A 6,600-nucleotide genomic window follows, 5' to 3' on the forward strand; every position below is an offset into this window, starting at 1 on the left:
ATCAACTTGTGGGAACCCTGGAGACAAGTCTTTTGTTGGATGAATTTATTGGTACTATTTTCTTTCAGGCTGTGGTCTGCCTTTTTATCTGCTCAATGATGTCCTTGAATCATAAATGAACAAAAAAACCAAACCCGTTGCCATCGAGTTGATTCCGACTCATAGCGACCCTACAGGACAGAGTAGAACTGCCCCATAGAGTTTCCAAGAATCCATTGGTGGATTTGAACTGCCAACCTTTTGGTTAGTAGCCATAGCTCTTAACCACTGTGCCACCAGGGCTCCTTGGATCATAAATACCAAAAACCAAAGTTGTTGCCATTGAGTTGATTCCGACTCATAGGATCATAAAAAGAAGTTCTTAATATGAAAAAAATCTAGTTTATCAAATTTTCTTTTATGGTTCAAGCTTTCAGTATCCTGTTCTAGAAATTGTTACTGATCGAAGTGATGAAGATAGTCTCGTATGTTTTCTTCTAGAAGCTTTATTACTTTTTCTATTCACATTTAGTTCTATGATCCATTTGAATTAACTCCATGTATGGTGTGAAGTACGGGCTGTAGTGGTGCAGTGGTAGAATTCTTGCCTTCCATGTGGGAGACTTAGGTCCATTCCTGACCAATGCACCTCATGCACAGCCACCATCCATCTGTCAGTGGAGGCTTGCATGTTGCTATGATGCTGAACAGGTTTCAGCAGAGCTTCTGGACTAAGATGAACTAGGAAGAAAGACTTGGCAATCCACTTTCGAAAATCAACCAGTGAAAACCATATGGATCACAACGGTCTGATCTGCCGCTGATCATCGGGATGACACAGGACCAGGCAGCATTTTGTTCAGTTATGCATGGGGTCGCATGAGTCAGGGGCTGACTTGACAGCAGCTAACAACAACACAACAACAATGATGACGTGAGGTAGGGATAAAGGTTCGTTTACTTTCCAGCACCTTTATTCATTGAAGGAACCCTGGTGGCGCAGTGGTTAAGTGTTTGGCTGCTAACCAAAAGATCGGCAGTTCAAATCCACCAGCCACTCCTTGGAAACCCTATGGGGCAGTTCTATTCTGTCCTACAGGGTCGCTATGAGTTGGAATCAACTCGAAGGCAGTAGTTTTTTTTTTTTTCAATTCATTGAAAAGACCAACTTTTCCAGTGAATTGCAGTACAACTTTTATTATGAGTCAAGTGTCTGTCTATGCATAAGCTTGTTTCTGGACTACATTATGTTCTTTATTTGACTGCCTTTTCCATGAATTTGTCTATTTTTCCTCATTTTTGTCTGCTTTTTGCTTCAACTCTTGGATAATTCTGAGTATTAGAGATCTGAATTCCCTATCAGGTAGTTCTAGTGCCTTTTCTTCTGCTGGAAAGTCATCTGGTGTTTTATTTTGGATGCCTACTGGGAACATCCTGTCCTGTTTTTGTAAATGTTTTGATATTGTCTGCTGTCTTAGGGGCATTCAGTAGTTATTTTTCTCATTTATTGATTGTAGATTTGTTTCGTCCTTTTTTTTTTTTTTTTAATTTGGCTATGTCTGAGCAGGCGGGCTGTGTGTTCTTTGTTGTTTGCTCATCTGTGGGCATGATACTTTTTGCCTCCTTCTCCAATTGGCAGGGTCAGTCGCTCAGCAGAGCAGGTCTAGTTGAAGACGAGTTGCTGGGATGGGTTTTTTGTGACACTTACTACAGCCACCAGGGCAGGTCAGTAATCAATGCAGGGCAGGTTCTGGTAGGCCGTGCCTGTGCTGCTTGGTGGTGTGATGATAAGCACACGGTGCAGGTAGGCAGGATGGAGTGGGGAGATTGTGATGTGTGGAGCTACGATGGGTATGGGAGAGAGGAGAGAGGAACAGGAGCCAAAAACATATAGACAAACAAAAAAGAGTGCTAGGGGAGCTAGCCGTTGGAGTGGAGAGATGAGAGACTATCAAACAGAGAAAAACAAAAAGGGGAAGAAGAAGAAAAAGAAAAGAAAAGCAAATAATGAATGAATAAAAATTAGAAAGAAAAAAGAACACCAAAGCTCCAGGGATCCCACCAGTGCGGCTACAAGGTCTGGGGAAGTTGTTCCCAGGTGTTGAAGTACAACCTGGCTAGAAGGTGTAGAGGTATTCAGAGACAGGTATTCAGGGAACAGGAAGAGAAGGAAGATATAGAGAGACAAGAAACTGAGTAGTGAAGAAAGACAAAAAGGGAAAAAGAGGGAAAAGTAAACAAAACAAATAAAAAAAAAAAAGAACAAGAAAAGCCCCCCAAAAAACAGATAAAAGAAAAAACCACAAAAAAAGAAATGCACTCAGGGACTTCTCTGTGCATCTGCGCAAGCTGAGGGGGTAGGTCCCAAGCCGTGTAGCACTGCCCAGCCAGAATGGGCTCCCACCTTGAGAAAAGGAAAAGAAAACAAACAAACAATTCAAAACAAACAAACAAACAAAAGCCCCAGGATCCCACCTGCGTGGCAGCCCAGACTGGGAAGCAGTTCCACACTCGAATGGAGCTCCGCAGCCCCTTAAGAAGAAGCAAAGATGGCGCATGGAGTCAGGTATCTGAGCAAAAGGAAGGGGAGGTGGTGAGAGCTAAGGAAGAAATCAAAAGAAGCAGAAAAAAGCACCACCAGCAGCCAACAAATGGTACTCAGGGAGCTGGCCAGTGTGGACAGGTAGAATCCAAGCAGCGGGTGCTTCCTGGCCAAGAGACTGTGGCCGCAGGAAGAGAGGAGGCCGAGTGGGGGTGAAGAAGGGTGGGGGGTGGGAAAGCGTATATCGCAAATAACCAGTTGTTTTGTCTCCTGCTGGAGGCTCCATGAAGCTGCTTTCTCATACCTCCCATTTGCTACTCTCTGATAGGAGTCCAAGATGGCGGATCCACACCGCGTTAGCTGATAGGGGACCTCTGCATGAATCTCTCCTTGCTCTCCATTCTCTGTCAGTTTTCTCACTCCATTTGGTGCTTGGCTGAGTTCTTTATCTCTTCATTTGATGTTTTAGGGTTTCAGGATTGTTGTATTCTCTGTTTGGCTTAGTTTTTCGGACCTTTGCTGTGGAGGGACGGCATGGTGCTTCTGCCTAGAGCGCCATTTTACCGGAAGTCCTCCTGTGTTCTTTATTTGAGTTGTCCCTTTTTGTCTCCATATTATACTGTCTTAGTTACTATAGTATTGATCCCTCTGATTCCATCTTCTCTTTTTTTGAGATTGTCTTGTCTCTTATAGGTCCTTTGCTTTTTCATATAAATTTTAAAGTTGGGTTGCCATAGTGTGGTGTTGAAGAGTGCAGAAAGACCTACACATGTATCATTTTCGTCTAATTTTGGATAATTGATTTTTAACAAAAGGGCCAAAACAATTCAATGGAAGAAAGGAAAACATTTTCAACAAATGGTGCTAGAAAAACTGCATATTTATATGGAAAAAAGTGAACCTCAACTCTTACCTCACATCACACACACAAATTCACTCAAACTATGTAATAGTCAAACTTAAAAGCTAAAACTATAAAACTTCTAGAAGAAAGCCTAGAAGAAAAATCTTTGCTATGTTGGAGTTTGCAAAGCTTTCTTAGGGCCTAAAAAGCATGGGTTTCATCGTAATTTAAAATATCTGCTTTTTGAAACACACCATAAAAAAATAATAATAAAAAGGCAAGTCACAGACGGGGAGAAAATATTTACCATATGTATTCCTCAATAAGGAGTTGTATCCAGTGTGTGTGTGTGTGTGTGTTTGTCAACACACACACACACACACACACACACACTGTTATAATCAATAATAAGAAAAACTACCCAGTTTAAAAATGAGCAAGAGGTCTAAGTGGAGACTTGACAAATGAAGATACACACAAGGCCAATGAGGAAATGAAAACTTGCTCAACATCATTAGTCATCAGGGAAATGCAAATTAAAACCACAATGTGATACCACAGCACACTTAGTAGAAGAGCTAAAATTGGAAAGAGTAGCAATAGCAAGTTTTGACAAGGCTGCTTTATAGTGATGGAAGTCTACCGCCCTCATGGGTCTACTCCCTACTATCCCGTAGTTAACTGGCTTGACCTTCGACCTACCTATGACACATATGTCAAAAAAATTAGTTCATTTGGTTTCATGATTTCTTTTGGTTATCTGCATGTCTGTTCAATATTGTTCTTCCATCTTAAGATCATAATCAACTCATCAATGAGTACGAAGCCCCTATCACACACTCATCCTTGTACTGGGCACTGTTGGGGCTTAGGAATGAGAATAAGTCTTAGACTACTTTCCTCAAGAGCTGTACTGCAGTTGGGAGCATCACCTATAACACCCATGTAAAAGCAAAGAAAAAATTAAGTTCCAAATTTCCTGGCACTGACTTTAAGTGGAAATGTCCAGGGATGGAGAGAGTAGTGACAAAGGCTTAATGGAGTGTCATGGATTGAGTTGTGTCCTCCAAAAATATCTGTCAGCTTGGCTGGGTCATGATTCTCAGTGTTGTATGATTGTGTAATCTGATGTGATTTCCTTATGTATTGTAAATTCTATCATTATGATGAGATTATATGTGATCTTCTTATGTGTTGTAAATTCTATCACTGTGATGAGGTTATACTGATGAGGTTAACAAGATTAGATAATGTCTTAATGCAATCTCTTTTGAGATATGAAAGAGAGAAGTGAGCAAAGACACATGGGAACCTCATACCACCAAGAAAACTGCCAGGAGCAGAGTGCATCCTTTGGACCTGAGGTTCCTGCACAGAGAAGTTCCCAGACCAAGGGAAGACTGATGCATCACAAGGACCTTCCTCCAGAGCTGACAGAGAGAGAAAGCCTCCCCCTGGAGCTGATGCCCTGAATTTGGACTTGTAGCCTACTGGACTGTGAGAGAACAAACCTCTTTTTAAAGCCATCCACTTGTGGTATTTCTGTTGGAGCAGCACTAGATGACTAAGACATGGAGGATATATGAGCTTGAAAGCTACCTGGCTTCAACACGTGTCATTCAGTTGAAGACGTTGACAGGTGTGTGGACAGGTACTAGAAGGCAAGAACGTGGAACAGAATTAAACCATGACTGTCTGAAGATGTCTCTTTGGCTATTGTCACTGGCAAATCCTGCCAACTCTACCTTCTAAATCAACCCCCCATCCATCCAGTTCTCACCATCTGTACCACTCATGTACCTGTCCAAGTCCCCCCATCATCTTTGGCCTCTTAATGGCTCTGAATGGATCCACCTTGTCCCCTATATTCTGGAACCCTATGTTCTTCTGCCAGAAGAGCGAACAAATTAGTCTGATAAGAGATACAACCAGAATACTCCTTAGAAGCGAGGATGGCAAGACTTCGGCTCACTTACTTTGGACACATCTTCAGGAAAGATCCTTTGCTAGAACAGGACATCCTGTTTGGTGAAGTGGAGGATCAGTGAAAACAAGGGAAATCCTCCATGAGATGGATTGACATGTAGCCTCAACAGTGGACTCAGACATACCAACGACTCTGAAGATAGTGAGGGACTGGGCAGTGTTTTGTTGCATTATACGTAAGGTCACCATGAGTCAGAGCCAACACCATGGCAACTAGCAACATGATGGACCATCTAGTTCTACTCCAGGTATATACAGCTCGTATATACGTATATACCTTCCACAAACACTCAGTCCCTTCCATACAGCATCAGGGATTTGTCCTCTTCAAATGGAATTGTGCACAGACATGGCTCAGGACAGCAGAGTCCCCTGTGGAATGGGGCATGAAGTGTCCCCTAGAGTGCAGGGATGAACACACTTAGTTCCCTGTCTTTTGTCTGGGAACTCCATCAGGTAGAGAGTTAGAAAACCTCCACGCAAGAGACCCACCTGCCTCTCTTTCTGGCTGCCTGCTCAGCCCTGGGCTGTCCCTGTCTGTCCTTTTAGATAAAAGGAATACCTCTGTTCCAATTCTCTCATGTGATGTTTCTGAAAAGGTTTGCTTACCTTACTAATCAAAGGCAAGCTACATTTTTCCCCCCTCCCTGGTCTCTGTAGTCATACCGCCAAGGGCTACCTGATAGCTACAACCAGCTTGGGTTACACCCGCTCCCGCAAGAATGCCATTTGCTGCAATGATGGAGCCGACAAGGCCAAGTGACTTGGTGACAATATTTCCCTATTGGATGAACTTGTTGGAGGGCTGCTCCCAGCACACTCACTTTTCTAATGAAGAAGGAAATGATTTCTGCTTTTAATGATGGCCGCTCCAGAAATAGTGAGTAAAAGAGAGGTGGGGAGATAATCTGCTCCTAAAACTAACTTCTCGACATTTCGTGGTGTTTGTGCTACCGTCCAAGGAAGGGGACTTTCTTACTCAGGTTTGCTGTTTCAGAAAGCATCTTACCATCGACTCTGACTCTTTCCCATAAAGTTAAACTATGTAGTTTGCTACATGGGGCTAGTAAGGGATAAGTACCAACAAGAACCAAAGTCGAAAATGGCTGAATATGAATTTGTTGGTTTTCTAAGATATTCTGCAAAGCTACTCTTGTGATGGAAACGGAATAAGCATTTTTTAGCCCACAACTCTGGCTTAGCTTTTACTACGGCCGTGCGAAACAGCAGAGAGAGAAAGTTTGTTTTA

General features: G+C 42.6%; 1 protein-coding gene across 1 annotated transcript in view; it reads right to left on the reverse strand.

The window, feature by feature from the left end:
• Positions 1–4,979, reverse strand: part of UBASH3A (ubiquitin associated and SH3 domain containing A) — an 82,837-nt gene extending 77,858 nt beyond the window's left edge. The window contains exon 1 of the mRNA XM_004384811.2: positions 4,965–4,979. The gene's annotated coding sequence lies outside the window, so the exon portion shown is untranslated. The remainder of the gene's footprint in view (positions 1–4,964) is intronic.
• Between the last annotated feature and the right edge of the window lie 1,621 nt (positions 4,980–6,600).

The sequence above is a fragment of the Trichechus manatus genome, unplaced genomic scaffold, assembly GCF_000243295.1.
Source record: "Trichechus manatus latirostris isolate Lorelei unplaced genomic scaffold, TriManLat1.0 scaffold00128, whole genome shotgun sequence".
Classification (NCBI taxonomy): Eukaryota; Metazoa; Chordata; class Mammalia; order Sirenia; family Trichechidae; genus Trichechus; species Trichechus manatus.